The sequence below is a fragment of the Loxodonta africana genome, chromosome 6 (genome assembly GCF_030014295.1).
Source record: "Loxodonta africana isolate mLoxAfr1 chromosome 6, mLoxAfr1.hap2, whole genome shotgun sequence".
Taxonomy (NCBI): Eukaryota; Metazoa; Chordata; class Mammalia; order Proboscidea; family Elephantidae; genus Loxodonta; species Loxodonta africana.
In genome coordinates, this window is record NC_087347.1 from 123023763 (window position 1) to 123040853 (window position 17091).

The 17091-nt window shown below is 44.2% G+C and overlaps 1 non-coding gene across 1 annotated transcript; it reads right to left on the minus strand.

Moving 5' to 3' along the window:
- Positions 1 to 851: 851 nt before the first annotated feature.
- TRNAG-UCC (transfer RNA glycine (anticodon UCC)) lies at positions 852 to 922 on the minus strand. Its single transcript has one exon. It is a non-coding gene; the product is annotated as a tRNA-Gly (tRNA).
- Between the last annotated feature and the right edge of the window lie 16169 nt (positions 923 to 17091).

Genomic DNA, 17091 nt, shown 5'->3' on the forward strand with positions numbered 1-17091 from the left:
GTCAATTTCAACTCATAGAGACCCTGCAGGACAGAGTGGAACTGCCCCATAGGGTTTCCAAGGAGCAGCTGGAGGATTCGAACTGCCAGCCATTTTGGTTAGCAACCAAGCTCTTAACCAATGTGTAAATCAGGCAAGCTGCTGACAAATACTTATCAAGCATCAGACCCATGCCCTGCACTCTACCATGGAGTTTCAGGGCCCTAAATAAATATCAGATATGTCTCATTCCCCAGGATTTTACAGTCTGAGGTGAAGAAACTAACTGAGCCGGTAAACACCAGTGAACAGGCCGTCTTCCCTGTACTAATGGCGACAGCCAAGGTCTAAGCAACGTTCACTCTGCTCGCCCATTGGCAGCATAGCCATCACTCTCTAATTCTTTTTGCAGGATGAGGAAAGATGTACAGACAGGGTATTTCAGCCACTGTACTGAGGTCTCGTTGCTGGCAAGTGGCAAAGCCAGAATTTGAACACAGGGCCTCTGACCACAAAGCCTCACATAAGTCAAGCCAGGCTGCACAAACCATCTGAAAGTGGGAGGGTGAGTGTCTGGGGGTGCGATGAGACCACCTTCCACATGTCGAACAGAAAAGAGTCGCATTGTTTATAGTTTTGCCTCACAATGTTGTTCGCTGCCATCAAGTCAGTCCCATTCGTGGTGACCCCACGCACAAGAGAACGTTGCCCGGTCCTGTGCCATCAGCACAAAGGGTTTCACTGGCTAATTTGAGAAGCTGATTGCCAGACCTTTCTCCCCAGTCTGTCTTAGTCTAGAAGATCCATTAAAACCAGTTTAGCATCACAGGAACACACAGGCCTCTACCGACAGGTGGTGGCTGTGTGTGAGATGCATTGGCCGGGAATTGAACCCGGATCTCCTGCAGGGAAGGCAAGAATTCTACCACTGAGCCACCAATGCCTCTACCTCACAATGGTAAGTGCTAGTTTTGTGGGAAATACTAAAAGTACCACAGGGGAGAGAAGAAATCTTTGGGCAGGCAGCTTGGAATTTTGAGAAAAGAGACCCTGGGTCTGAAGACCAGGTTTAAGTCTTGACTGATCATTTATTTACCAGCTGAGCTTAATCCCTGTAGACCTCTGTTTTCCCATGAGTAAGTAGGGATAATGGATAATGTTCAGACTTAACTAAAATGCTGCACATGAAGTATCTAACAGGATGACTGGCCCCATGGCAGACACTCAGAAAATGACAGTTACCAGAAACATCTATACAGTGAGAACAGGCTAATTAAATTCACTTTGGTTGAAAGTGAAGACAGTTGCGAAATTCACTATTTTTCCAGCGCCTTTCTTGTCCTAGGTTTTGACTCATTTCCTGGTATTTTAGCCCTGGAATAAATAGGTAAACCAAACAGACCCAGTTCTGGTTATCTACTGCAGCATAACAAACCCCGGCCAAACAGTGGCTAAAAGCAACACTCATTTATTTTGCTTATGAATCTGAGGGTTGACTGGGCTCAGCTAGGCAGTTCTTGCTTGGGATCTCTCAGGCAATTGTAGTCAAATGGTGCTGGAGCTGGGGTTGTCTTGAAAGCTTCTTGAGCCTGGGCTGGGAAGATTCAAACAGCTGGGGTCGGAGCAGCTGGAGCTCCTGAGGCACCTCTGTCTGTATGTGGTCTTCCACGTGGTTTCTCTCTAATACCAGTAGAATTCCTGGGGAAGCTCTCAGTGGCCGGGCTTGGGTCCAGTGCTCATTCCTGAACCAATCACTGTGACCAGAGGACCATGCACTGATTGACTAGGCTGGGATCATGTACTTCCCTTGGGTCAACCCCACCCAAACTACTTAGACTGAGTGTGGGAAAATAATTATCTCCCAAGGAAAACTGAGGTGGAGAGGGATGAAGGAAAGGCAAGGCTAGCAGCTGTCAGCTGGAGTCCCTTGTTTCTTGCAGATATGAAATAAATGCTTGTTGATGATGGTGATGGGTAGGAGTGGGTCTGATACCCGTTGGACTGAGTTGCTAAGACCAGTGCCTTTTTTGCCGGGACCAGAAGCTATACATAGTACTATAGCCTATGGGTTGGGGTGGTGGGCAGTTTGGGGGTGGTATGGAATCTACACTTTGGTCCAACTTGCATTTTCTTGCCTCTGCGCCTTTATTTTTGTCACCTCCACTACTTGGAATGCCCTTCCCACTCATCTCTGCTCTTTGAGATTAAATTGGCCAACTTGTAAGGCCCAATGTATGGTCACTGTAGCCAAATGGGAGATTTTCTTCCTCTGATCTCCAGGGTCTTGCTACTAAAAGTGTGGTTCAAGTGCCAGGAGCATCAGTACCACGTGGGAGCTTCTTAGAAATGCAGAATCATGGTCCTCACCTCAGCTCCACTGAACCCGAATCTATAGTTTAACAATACGCCCATGTGCTCTGTGGGCATATTCAGGTTTGCATAGCACTGCCCAGAGCAGTGGTTCTCAAGGGCGGTCCCCAAGACTGCTGGAGGTCCCCATGACACTTTCAGGGGGTCTGAGAGGTTGAAACTATTTTGAAAATAATATTAAGACTTTATTTGCTGTTTTCCCTCCATTCCCTCTTGTGTGTGCAGTGGAGATTTTCAGGTCTCCATGACCTCTACTGGCGAATGGAATGTGTGCTTGTATATTCTTGTATTTAAAAAATTTAATTTCTAATATGAGCCATATAAGTAGATATAGGCCGCATAAACTAAACTCTTAAAGATGTTTAATAATATTTCAGAGCGTGAAGGGTCCCTGAGATAAAAAAGTTGAAGAACTGCTGCTGTCAACCCTTCTATGTCTGGGGGTCTGAGTAGGGAGGGCATATTTATCTCTGCATCCTTGGCTTTCGGCACTGAGCTAAGCTTGCTGTAAGTGTTGGGTAAGTGTGTTGAATGAAGACAGCCTGTTCCTCTGTATCCTTGAGGGCAAGGAGGGGCTTCTGAGGCTCCTCTGGGGTATCTAGCCCCGTGGAGTCCTTTTGCTCTGCTCTTGGCCAGATTCAGAGCCTCTGAATATTTGCTAACAATTTTGAAAATTAGGAAGTCCTTTTGAGTAACATAAAAAAATATATATATTAGTTTCTCATTCCCATATCCTCCTTTCATTTATTTTTTTACTCTTCGACCCCCATTTAAGGACAAGAAACACAGAGTAAGATAATCCGTATGACTTCCTGACATCATAGAACCAGGCAAGGATAGACTGGGCTAGAACCTGGATCTCAAATCCCATAGACCAGACTCTTTATCACTAGATTGTGTGTCTGCGAAAATCTATAAATGAGCCCGGGGGTGTCCTGGATGCTTTATTACCACGAAGAGCTCAGACACAGCTGCCCAGGTGGCAGAAACCCTGTGCTGGGTGATGTGGTGTCTCTGCAGGGGGCTGGGGCTTCCCCACCTCTTCTGGAACGCCACTCACTTGGCTTCATCTAGTGCTTTCTGCATGCCACTCACTGGCCTGGGTACCACGCTTGGGAACCTCAGTTATTTCTGTCAGTGGTCCGATGAAATTTGCACTCTTAATATCCTATTTGGAGCCCTGGTGGCGCAGTGGTTAAGCGTGACTGCTAACCAAAAGATCGGCAGTTCAAATTCACCAGCTGCTCCTTGGAAACCCTGTAGGGCAGTTCTACTCTGTCCTATAGCATCGCTATGAGTCAGAATCGATTCTAAGACAGAGGATTTTTTTTTTTTTCCTACTATCCTATTTAGTGGAAACCCTGGTGGCGTAGTGGTTAAGTGCTACAGCTGCTAACCTAGAGGCCTGCAGTTCAAATCCACCAGACACTCCTTGGAAACTCTATGGGGCAGTTCTACTCTGTCCTATAGGGTCGCTGTGAGTCGAAATTGACTCGACTGCAGTGGGTTGGGTTTGGTTTGGTTTGGTTTATCCTATTTAGTACCAGGAAATTGAGGCTTCGAGAGTAACTCTCCCAAAGACAGAGTTGGTAGGTAAGTGGTAGATCTTGCCTTGAAGACTTGCCTCTCTGCTTCTGCCGAATTCCATGTGGCCGCCTTTCCTGATGCCCAGTGACTAGGTTTATGATCTCCAGCGTGCTTGCTCAGCAGTGTGCTCTGGTTATGGGGAGGGACTGTTTTTGGAAAGAGAAACCCTCTCAGGTAGCTGCAGGTTTCTCACTCTCTTTCTTGCCCTTCCTCTTTTCTTTCTTCCTCCTCTTGCCCTTCATTTCTTCCTTCCCCTATTTTCTCTCCTTTTCAGAAGCTTCTGGAATCCCAGAAAATGTTGTATAAAAGGCTGGACTCTCATCTCAGGGTTAAAAGCATTGCTGTTCCGTGCTGCAGAGAACCGTTCTGCACCCCCCCACCCCTCCCTGACTCCAGCCCTGACACACACCCCGCTGCCTGGTGGGGCGAGGAGTTGGAAGCTCTTAGGATCACCCATCAGGGCAGCTTCACACCCCACGCCCCCCCGGCACTAGCACTATCCCACTGGGGACTCACAGGGCTCTGTTTCTGTGCCCCACCCCCATCCAAGATAGACTATCCAGACTTAGGGACTTAGGTGGGGGGCCAGGGCGCTACAGAGAAACCAGCTCATTGAAATCCGGATTATCCCCAAACCTCATTTTCTCCATTGCATATGACTGCCTCCCTACCGGTCTCTTTACTGGATGGGCCAAGAAGCCACTGGACCGCTTTGCCCTGCACTCCTTTTATCTTCCTGGCCCGAGGGGGCCATGGGCTAATGATCAGTGAAATCAGGGGAGGCCAAGAGGCCCTGCTAATCCACAAATTGGATCATCCGTCCCTGAATAATCAAGAGTTGCTGGCACAAAAGTTGGTTTCTCTCTTTGATCACCAGCAGGCTCAGAACACGACTACCTTTGCTTCCTGAGAGAGTCCTCTGGGGAACGAAGGGCTGTTCTGTTTGGCCAAATAAAATTCAGATATAGACCAAAAAAATTCCAGTGTCCCAGGTTTCAGGGGACTGTTCGAATATGACAGAAAGAAGAGGACTGAAATCCTAAAGAGATTGTATAAACTCAGGATTTGATAGGCCAGTTCCATTAGGTATAGACCCTTCTCCACCAAGAGGGGATACTTAATTACATGCAAACTTTGGTGTGCTGTAAAACAAAACAAAAAGCAGTTGCCATTGAGTCAGTTCTGACTCATGGTGACCTCATGTGTTTCAAAGTGGAACTATGCTCCACAAGGTTTTCAATGGCTGTGACATTTCAGAAGTAAATCAACAGGCCTTTCTTGAAAGGTGCCTCTGGGTGGATTCGAACCACTAGCCTTTTGGTTAATAGATGAGCCCTTAACTGTCTGCGCCACCCAGGGACTCTTAGCACACGATATCTAATGTTAAATATCTTAATAATGGTGACATATTGCAATGATGCTGATGGTTATAATTCAGGCACTCATTAATTTGAGAAGACCCAATATACAGAAACCATAATCCTGGAGAAAAAAGAGAAATAGGGAATCGTTATTTGTACTACCAGATTTTTTTCTTAATTAAAGGGCTTTTCTCAGGTTCTTTTAAACAGCAAGCATGTCAGTAGTATTCAAGTGCTTTAATTGACAAAAATTGGATTTTTCCACAAGTCGTCATGAATGGATTCACGGAACTTGTGTTACTAATATCTAATGACTGTTAAGGTATACCCACCTCCACCTGACCTTGGCCAAAAGGCTGAAAGTAATAGATGTTCCCTTCTCAGGCTAGGAAGTTTCCGTGCACCATGATATTATGAGGGTAGGTCCCAGAGCAAAGGGAAAGCAGGAATTTGGTGGGTTTTTCAGGCCTGAGAGAATTTTCCAAGAAGAGAAATATTCCCATGGAAAGCCTTTGCAATGGCATGGACGGGACTCTGTGGAGTCAAATGGATGTGGGGTTGAATTCTGACTCTGCTACTGAGTTTATTACTGCCTCTGAGTCTCAGTTTCCACAAATGCTTCCACACCCCTGCTCAAAACCCGCCGATATTTTCTGCTCTCACCCACAATAATATTTAAAGGCTTCACCACAGCCTAGAAGACCCTCAACAACTGGCTGCTGCTGAGCTCTCGTGCTCCAGCTTGCCAAGGTCTGCCAGTGAACCAAGTTCCCTTCTGCTCACGACTCTGCGTGCACTCTGCGCTCTGCCTGGGAAGCTCTTCCCCTAGACCTTTGTGCAGCTCCCACTCTTACCTCATTCAGGTCCTTGCTAAATCTTAACTCCTCGCAGAGGTCTTTCCTGACCTGTATGTCCCTCCCGCTGGCTAAATTTTCCTCACCATTGGGGCAATGGTGGTTCAGTGGTAGAATTCTTCCCTTCCATGTGGGAGATCTGGGCCAACGTACCTCATATGCGGCCACCTCAGGTACAGCCCCCACCCCCGTCAGTGGAGGCTTACATGTTGCCGTGATGCTGAAGAGGTTCCAACAAAGCTTCCAGACTAAGATAAACTAAGAAGAAAGGCCTGGCAATTTACTTGAAAAAATAAGCCAGTGAAAACCCTAAGGACCATAAAGATCCAATCCATAACTGATCACGGGGATGGCTCAAGGCTAGGCAGCACTTTGTGCCACTGTGCATGGGGTCACCATGTGTCAGGGGTAGGCTCGATCACAGCTAAGGACAACAATATTTACCATTGCCTGGCACACATAATATTTATTACTTTGTTGATTAATTCATTGTCTGTCTTTGCTGATAAAAATGTAAGGCCATGTGAGCAGGGGCTTTGCCTCTTTTACCCCTTGTCATGGATTGAATCGTGTGCCCCAAAAATATGTGTCTACTTGGTTAGGCTATGAGTCCCAGTATTGTGTGGTTGTCCTCCATTTTGTGATTTTTCTATGTGTTATAAGTCATAATCTCTGCCTGTGATTAAAGAGGATTAGGGTGTGATGTAACACCTTTGCTCAGGTCACATCCCTGATCCAATGTAAAGGGAGTTTCCCTGGAGTGTGGCCTGTACCACCTTTTTACAAAAGATAAAAGGAAAGGGAAGCAGCAGAGAGTTGGGGACCTCATACCACCAAGAAAGCAACACCAGGAGCAGAGCATGTCCTTTGGACCCAGGGTTCCGGCGCCTGAGAAGCTGCCAGTCCAGGGGAAGATTGATGACAAGGGCCTTTCTCCAGAGCCAACAGAGAAAGCCTTCCCCTGGAGCTGATGGCCTGAATTTGAACTTCTAGCCTACTAAAAAAAACCGTGAGAAAATAAATTTCTCTTTGTTAAAGCCATCCACCTGTGCTATTTCTGTTACAGCAGCACTGGATGAATAAGACACCCCTGCTTACTGCTGCCTGGGACAGTGCCTGGCCCTGATATAGAGGCCTCAGGATTACAGAATGAATGACTGTGTGAAATGGCAATAGTAAGATCTACCTTCCAGGTTGTGTCATTAGAAATGACGTCAGTAAAACCTGGCACAGAGCAAATAAGTCGTAAGTATTATTATTGTCGCTTATATCATTGGCACAAGGACTAGCAAATTCTAAGCACTTTGCAATGCTTGCTGAATATGTTGCACTGAAGGGCTCTGAGGGGTCCTTTAATGCAGAGTGGGTTAATTCCTCTCAGTGATTATAGTCTCGGGAACCTGTGCTTCCGAGCCAGCTGTTAAAACCCCCTTCTCTAGCCCAGGGTTCTAAAACCCAAATGCTCACAGGGGCCAGTTAGGTTATACAAGCAATTGAAGCAGTCTGGGTGGGACCTGCTGAACTGGAGAGGCCACTTTCAAGTCCAGTGGAAAATTCAGGGCTGCTTTTCCAAGAGAATTTAGAAATTCAAATTTTTATGCAAAATCTCCTTAATTTAAAATTTTGGTTGCTGTTTTGGGGGTCCCCAAGATCACCTCTCATCTGGAGATTCACTAGGACTCTCAGGGCTCAGCGTATTGTTGTGCTCATGGCTGAGTTTCACTCCGACGAGGTTGTAAACATACCGTGCTGTGTATGTTGTAAACATACACAGCACGGTCATAAGCTGAAAGACTCAGGCCGATAGTGTGGAGGGATCCCAGCACAGACTTCCTCATGCTCTCTCCCTCCCAGGAGGGCAGCACAGAACAGTCTCCTCCCAGTAACAAAATACAGCAATATCTGTGCATTACAGACCCAGCACCCAAGGTTTTTACTGGGGGTTCACCACTCTGCTGTTGTTAGCTGCCATTGAGTTGGTTCTGACTCTCACGGTGACCTTATGTACAACAAACGGAAAGAAACACCGCCCAGTCCTGCATCATCCTCGTAATTGTTAACACGTTCGAGTCCATTGTTGTGGCTGTTTGGCCAACCCATTTCACCAAGGATCTTCCTCACCCTCACTACCCCTTTTATCTCACCAGAACTTCTCCAGCAATTGATGCTTCCCTAAGATGAGTTAGACAATGTTTTTGTAATCCAAAGGCTTTCATTGGATAATTCTCGGAACGAAATCACTAGGTCTTTCTTTCTAATCTGTCTTAGCCTGCAGCTCCACCGAAACGCTTCCACCACTGTGGGTGATCCGGCTGATGTTTGAAATGCTGGTGACACAAGCTTCCAGCATCATAGCAACATGCAAGCCACCACAGTATGACAAACTCACAGACGTGTGATACCCACTGTCTGCCACCTACTGAAATCCCAGACTCCCAGGAGGAAAGCAGGTGTCCAGCATAAACCGTATTGCTTGTACAGTCTAGGCACAGTGAGCCACTCTTATCACTTAGGGAAAGTTTTATATCAGTGTAGGGACTGTTTGCCAGTCAAGGGCCAACTTTGCAAACAGGCCTTTTGAAGGACAGCAGTCTCAGGCCTCCTATAGTAACTCTTCTGCACTAAGTAAAACAAAATTAACCTTTTATTAGAGAAAATGTCTAACATTTATATGTTTATACATAAACACACACATATATATACAAAAAAAAAAAAGAAAATCATATCATGAACTCCCATGTACCCATCACTTATCTGAAACAATTAACACACACCGATATTGATTTATCTGTGCTCTCACCCACTTCCCACCCTACCCTGAATTATTTTGAAGCAAAACATATTTCCTTTTTTTTTTTTTTTGTGGTATGCTTTAGGTGAAGGTTTAAAGAGCAAATTAGTTTCTCATTAAACAATTAATACACACATTATTTCGTGACATTGGCTGCCAACCCCACAATGTGCCAACACTCTCCCCTTCTTGACCTTGGGCTCCCTATTTTCCGTTCGTCCAGCTTTCCTGTCCCCTCCTGCCTTCTAGTCCGTGCCCCTGGGCTGGTGTGCACATGTAGTTCCCAACACATGGTTGAGCTACTCTCTAAGCTTTGGCTGAAGGGTGAACCTTAGGAGTGACTTCGGTACTGCATTAAAAGGGTGTTAGGGGGCCATACTCTCAGGGTTTCTCCAGTCTCTGTGAGACCAGTAAGTCTGGTCCTTTGTTGTGAGTTTGAATTTTGTTCTACATTTTTCTCCAGCTCTGTCTGGGACCCTCTATTGTGATCCCTGTCAGAGCGGTTGGTGGTGGTAGCCGGGCACCATCTAGTTGTGCTTGACTCTGTCTGGTGGAAGCTGTGGCGGTTGTGGTCCATTAGTCCTCTGGACTAATCTTTCCCTTGTGTCTTTCGTTTTCTTCATTCTTCCTTGCTCCAGACAGGGTGGAACCAGTGGTGTATCTTAGATTGCGGCTCACAAGTTTTTAAGACCCCAGATGTTACTCACCAAAGTAAGATACAGAACTTTTTTTTTATATACTGTTATGCCAATTGAGCTAGACATCCCCCAAGACCATGGTCCCCAGCCCTCAGCCCAATAACTCAGCCCCCAGGGGAGTTTATGAAGCTTCTATTACTTTGCCTTGGTCAAGCTGTGCTGGTTTCCCCAGTATTGTATACTGACTTACCCTTCACCAAAGTTATCACTTATCTATTGTCTATTTGGTGTTTTTCCGTCCCTGCCCCTCCCCTCCCTCATAACTATCAGATTGTTTCTTTCTGTGTGTAAACTTTTTCATAAGTTTTTATAATAGTGGTCTCCTTCTGTGATTGCCTTATTTCACTCAGTATAATGCCCTCCAGACTCATCCACGTGGTGAGATGTTTCATAGACTCATCGTTGGTCTTCATCCTTGCGAAGTATTCCATCGTGTGTATGTAACATAGTTTGTTTATCCACTCATCTGTTGCCGGGTACTTAGGTTGTTTTCATCTTTTTGCTATTGTGACTAATGCTGCAATGAACATGGGTGTGCATATGTGTAGTCATGTGGCGACTCATTTCTCTATGATGTATTCCTAGGAGTGGGATAGCTGGATTGTATGGGATTTCTATTTCCAGCTTTTTAAGGAAGCACCATATTGTTTTCCAAAATGGCTGTACTATTTTGCATTCCCACCAGCAGTGTATAAGAGTTCCAATCTCCCTGCAGCCTCTTCAACATTTGTTATTTTCTATTTTTTTGGTTTGTGCCAGTAATGTTGGGGTGAGATGATATCTCATAGTAGTTTTGATTTGCATTTCTCTAATGGCTAGTGATCCCAAGCATTTCCTCATATGTCTGTTAGCTGCCTGAGTGTCTTCTTTGGTGAAGTGTCTATTCATATCCTTTGTCCATTTTTTAATTGGATTATTTGTCTTTTTGTTGTACACGTGTTGCATTTTCCCATAGATTTCAGAGATTAGACCTTTGTCAGTTACGTCATAGCCAAATTTTATTTCCTAGTCTGTAAGTTCACTCTTTACCCTTTTGGTGAAGTCTTTTGAAGGAGCCCTGGTGGCACAGTGACTAAGTGTTTGGCTGCTAACTGGTAAATTCAGCAGTTTGAATTTACCAGCTGCTCCTGGGAAACCCTATGGGGCAGTTCTACTCTGTGTCCCTATGAGTTAGAATCTACTCAACAGCAGTAGATTTTTTATTTTTATTTTTTTTGATGAGGGTGTTTAATTTTTAGAAGATCCCAGTTATCTAGCTTATCTTCTAGAGTTTGCGTATTGCTAGTTAGGGCTTAAATACCACTTATGCTGTATGTTAGGGCCTCTAGTATAGACCCTATTTTTTCTTTCATGAGCTTTATAGTTTTGGGTTTTATATTTAGGTCTTTGATCCATTTTGAATTAGTTTTTGTGTATGGTGTGAGGTGTGGGGCCTGTTTCATGTTTTCGCAGATGGACATCCAGTTTTGCCAGCATTGTTTGTTAAGAAGACTGAATTTTCCCCCTTTAATGGACTTTGGGCATTTGTTGAAGATTCAGTGACCCTTTGTTGTTGGTATTGGGTTGATTCTGACTCATAGCGACACTACAGGACAGAATAGAACTGCACTATAAGGTTTCCAAGGAGTGGTTGGTGGATTCGAACTGCTAACATTTTGGTTAGCATCTGAGCTTTTAGCCAGTGCATCAGCAGGGCTCCTAGTGACTCTAGGAGGATAGATTTACATCTGGGTTCTTGATTCTGTTCCACTGGCCAATGTATCTGTCCTTGTACCAGTGCTAGGCTGTTTTGACTACCACAGCTGTATAGAAGGTTCTGAGGTCAGATAGTGTGAGGCCTCCTACTTTGTTCTTCTTCAGTAAGGGTTTGCTTATACGGGGCCTCTTTCGTTTCCAGATAAAGTTAACGATTAGTTTTTCCATCTCTTTAAAGAATGCTTTGGTATTTGGATTGGGATTACATTGTATTTGTAGATTGCTTTGAGTAGAATTGACTTTTTCACAGTATTGAGTCTACCTATCTTTGAGTGTGGTTCGTTTTTCCATTTGTGTGGGTCACTTGGTTTCTTTGTAGTTTTCTTTGTATAGGCCTTTCACATCCCTGGTTAGCTTAATTCCTTAGTATTTCATTTTTTTTTAAGACTGTTATAAATGGCATTGTTTTTCTGATCTCCTTTTTGTAGCTCTCTTTATTGGTATGTAGGAATCCAAATGATTTTTATATGTTTATCTTGTATCCTGCTACTCTGCTGAATCTTTCTATTAGTTCCAGTAGTTTTCTTGTGAAGTCTTTTGGGTTCTCTATGTATAGTGTCATATTATCCAAGAATAGGGACATTTTTACTTCTTCCTTAGTCATTTGAATGCTCTTTATTTCTTTTTGTTGCCTTTTTGCTCTAGCTAGGACTTCCAGCACAATGTTAAATAGGAGTGGTGATAAAGGGCATCCTTGTCTTGTTCCTCTTCTCAGGGGGAATGTTTTCAGCCTCTCTCTGTTGAGAAGATGTTGGTTGTTGGTTTTGTATAGGTATCCTTTATTATGTTGAGGAATTTCCCTTCTACTCCTATTTTTGAGAGTTCTCTTCAGCAATGGGTATTGAACTTTATTGGGTGCTTTTTCTGTGCCAATTGAAATGATTGTGTGATTCTTTTGTTTTATATATGTGATGGATTACATTGGGATTGATATTCTAATGTTGAACCATCCTTGCATACCTGGTATGAATCCCACTGGGTCCCAATGTATTATTATTATTACTTTTTTTTATGATGTTGAATTCTATTGGCTAGAATTTTGTTGACAATTTTTGCATCTATATTCATGAAAGATATTGGTCTGTAACTTTCTTTTCTTGTGGTGTCTTTGCCTGGTTTTGGTATCAGGGTTATGCTGACTTCATAGAATGAATTTGGCAATATTTTTTCCTTTTCTATCAGACATTATATCCAAACATCACATTTCATCTGTAATACATGAGTATGCATCTCTAAAAGATAAGGACTCTTTAAAAATGTTTTGGAGTGTAGGCTGCTAGTTTTCAACCTCCACCCTAACCCCATGCCAGGAATAACTTCCAAACGATAATTCTTGGTTCGCTGGCTGCTTTGTTGGCCCCTTGTCCTGCCAACATTAGTGCCACCAGGATTCGGAGCTCAAAGTGAGGGTAAGAAGTACATTCAACGGAGCACCCTGTGCCCCAGGGAATGGGGAACTTGGCATAGAATTTTAAGCAAGGTATTTGCTTACCAGAATGATTCCAATGGTTGCTGGCATGAATGATATTGGCTTAATTGTAAGCCACCGGATGGCAGTAGTTGTACCTGCTTTTATTTTAGCTATCTTTGGTGAGGCCGAAAAGATGTCCTTGTGTTTATAGAACCCAAAGAAGTGACTTCTTAGCCCCAAAAGAGAATGGGAAGACAGTACGTTAAAGTGGTCACTTCCTTGAACTAAAACCTTTTGTTTCTGACTATTCCTGCTGTAGGGGCTGGGAGATATGGCATAGGGAGAGGTGAGCACTGGACAGGGAGCCCAGATTCCTGGGATGTTTTCCCTTGGCTCAGTCACTGACTAGCTGATTGTCCTGGGCTAAATCATTTCACTTCTCCAGCCTTAGTTTTCTCTTTTATAAAAGGGTGGGGTTTTCATTCATTCTACAGGCATTTAGTATATATATATATATTTTTAGGTACTATGCTAGAGCCCTGGTGGGGCAGTGGTTAAAAGCTTGGCTGCTAACCAAAAGGTGTGCAGTTTGAATCCACCAGCTGCTCCTTAGAAACCCTATGGGGCAGTTCTACTCTGTCCAACAGGGTCGCTATGAGTTGGAATTCACTTGATGACAATGGGTTTTTTTGTTTAGGTACTGTGCTAGTCACTGTGAATATGAAGATCAAAAAAAAAAAAAAAAATCAAGACATTCCAGTGTGGGGAATACATGCACACACAAATGTTCAGAATTATATTAGAAAAGCCATATGTGATAAGTCCCGTAAGAGACATGCAGAATGCTGGCAGATTTGGGGGGATGTTCATTATATTTATTGAGCTCCTATCAGGGATGGATTACCCAATAAGTAAGATAAGTATGTGCTTAGGGCATCAACAAAACAGGGGTACCAGTTGTCCAAAGCAAAAGACCCGTAGATGCCAAGCAGACAGAACACAAGGAAAAGTGATCTCTGCAGTGGAAGGGGACTGGCAGGGCACAAAATGAAACCGATACCAGCTCCAGTATGTGAGAATGTAGCAGCCAAAAATAAGGTCACGAAGGGTCACAAAGGCGCCCATATGCAAGATTATTTAAGCTATGAGGCCCCTACCACTTCAACACCTTCATTGATATCTGTCTTCTACAGTCCCTTCCTATGTAATTGAAACTCCTTATCTCGGTGAGTCTATTGGGAGTAGACTATTTCTTTTTAATAAACAAAAGTTGGGAGTGGGCTGTCAAGTCTAACTTTTGCTACATTCACCCAGTATGCAACTGGATCCAACATGACCAGTTACTAGGCAAGGATGGATTATATTAATAGATAACAGGCCTCTGATCCATTTTGAAAGAACCATCTTGTACATCCATGTCTGCTGATCCAGCAACTGCAGCCAGGAGGGTCAACAATTTACATGTATATTAACCCTGGTGGCATAGCAGTTAAGAGCTACAGTGCACTATGGCTGTTAACCAAAAGGTTGGCAGTTCGAATCCACCAGACGCTCCTTGGAAACCCTATGGGGCAGTTATACTCTTTCGAATAGGGTCACTATGAGTCAGAATTGACTTGACAGCAATGTTTTTTTTTTTTTTTTTTTTGTACATATAAATATATAGCTGTTGTTGTTAAGTACCATCGAGTTGGTTCCAACTCAAAGCGGCCCTGTGTACTACAGAATGAAACAATGCCTGGTCCTGCTTCATCCTCACCATGGTTCTTATGCTTGAGCCCATTGTTGCAGCCACTGTGTCAATCCATCTCATTGAAGGTCTGCCTCTTTTCCGCTGACCCTGTACTTTACCAAGCATAATGTCCTTCTCCAGGAACTGATCCTTCCTGACAACATGTCCAAAGTATGTAAGACGTAGTATCACCATCCTTGCTTCTAAGGAACATTCTGGCTGTACTTCTTCCAAAGCAGATTTGTTCGTTCTTTTGGCAGTCCATGGTATATTCAATATTCTTCGCCAACACCACAATTTAAAGGCATCAATTCTTCTTTGGTCTTCCTTATTCATTGTCCAGCTTTCACATGCATATAATGCGATTGAAAATAGCATGGCTTGGGTCAGGTACACCTTAGTTTTCAACACGACATCTTTGCTTTCCAATACTTTAAAGAGGTCTTTTGCAGCAGATTTTCCCAGTGCAATGCGTCTTTTGATTTCTTGACTGCTGCTTCCATGGCTGTTGATTGTGGATTCAATGTGTGTATATGTATATATACACACACGTATATATATATAACTTACATATCCCATTCAAAGGCATGAGTAAGCAGAAGAGGAAGCACTGTAGAGTATCAGTGTTTATGGCTCTCACCTTAACCCAGCCCTGGCGCCCACTATGCACCTGCTCTGACTTTTTCAGACACTCTTAAATGCATTGTTTTTACTCAAACCTCACAATGAACCTGCAGGGGAGGTATTGCTATTTCCGACCCCCTCCTCAGCACCTAATTTTAGATGAGAAATCTGAGTCTCAGAGAAGTTCAGCAGCCTTCCCAAGGACACACAGCTAGTAAATGTCTAAGTTTGCATTTCAAATCCAGATCTTTTGGGCTCAGAGGTCTGTTTCCACTGGACAGACCTCAGTGTTCAGTGGTGCCCTCCTTAGAAGGACAAACTTAGGTACTTGCCAGGGCCTCTTTCTGACTCTAATAGCTTGAGATTCTAAGATTCTATGTGCCAGGCAGGAACTGAGAGCCCAGGGCCAGGTTCTCTAGAAGCAGGCTCTGAGATGAAGATTTGTGGGTAAGTAATTTATTCAGAGAATCTCTGGTTTGTGCAAATGGTTAATACATTGAGCTGCTGACCAAAGGTTGGAGGCTTAAGCCCACCCAGAGGTGCCTCAGAAGAAAGGCAATCTACGTTAGAAAAATCAGCCATTAAAAATCAGCCAGTTCTATTGTGACATATATGAGGTTGCCATGAATCTGAATTGACTCAACAGCAACTGGTTTTAATTTATTAGGGAATGGAGTATGAAAAGCAGCAAAGAGAAGGCGAAGAAGTTAAGCAAAGGTGCAATTTTGGGAGAAATTCTGCAAAGGGTAGCTACAGCCTCATGCCACAGAGATGCCTGGGAGTAGATTATGTCTCAGAATTCATCCCAAACAGAGGTAGGGACGCTGGGCTTTCACACTCAGCACCCAGCGGTCACAGGCTAAGGTCTGCCAAGGGGGATGTGGACCCCGAACAATCACTTCTGGCTCTCTGGGTGTTCAGGCAATAGTGAGGGGTCAGGAGGGCTTCTTGGAGGAGGGGACACTTAAGCTGACTCGTAAACTGCTATGATTTTTAGACTTAGTGTGCACTACAATAGACATCAGGGTCCACCCCAACCTACTGACTCAGAGTCTACAGGGATGGGACTCAGTCATTCATGTTTGTCTGTTTGTTTCCAAAACCTGCGTGGTTCCTGTAGGTATTTGTGTTTTCAAGAATAGAAGGGAATGCCAAATTTTGTTTTGTTATTGGTTAGAGAACAAATTACTGATTTTAGCTAGCTCATCCTATTACTAAAATAGAAATATCTAGTAATTGAAACAAAGAATTCAACGTAGAGAAGTGTTTTTGACAGGCAATGGGAGAGATTAGGTTCCTGGGTGACAGACACACAGAATTTCCAATGGGCTGTGAACCTAATGGTTGGCAGTTTGAACACACCCAGAGGCACAGTAGAAGAAAAGCCTGGCAAGCTACTTCCATAAAGAATACAGCCAAGAAAACCTGATGGGGCAGTTCTACTCTGTCACACATGGGTTGCCATGAGTCTGACTCGGTCTTTGGCTTACAAAAGAGATGGGTGATGGCAGGCTTACATGCAGAGAGTGCAATCTGGGACATTCAGAAACCAAGTACGGATGCTAAGACAGAGCATGACTACTGCTGGAGAAGGTTGCCCAGCTAGCACTTGCCCTAGGAACAGAGAAACTGCAGGAGGCCCATGTTCAAGGCTAATGTGGAGAGGACCCATCCAGTGCCCATGCCAGGAGACTGGGCGTGTACAGCTGAGTTCAGGGAGGGAAACAAAGTGACCTGTGCTGTGTACAGTTGTGCATTGTAGCGAGGTATGTTCCAAATGGGCACACTAGACGTCTCTTTCAAGGAGTTCTGGTGCCATAGTGGTTAAAGTGCTCAGCTGCTAACTGAAGAGTCGGTAGTTCAAACCCACCAGCTGCTCCTCGGGAAAAAGATGTAGCATTCTGCTTCTGTAAAGACTTACAGCCTTGA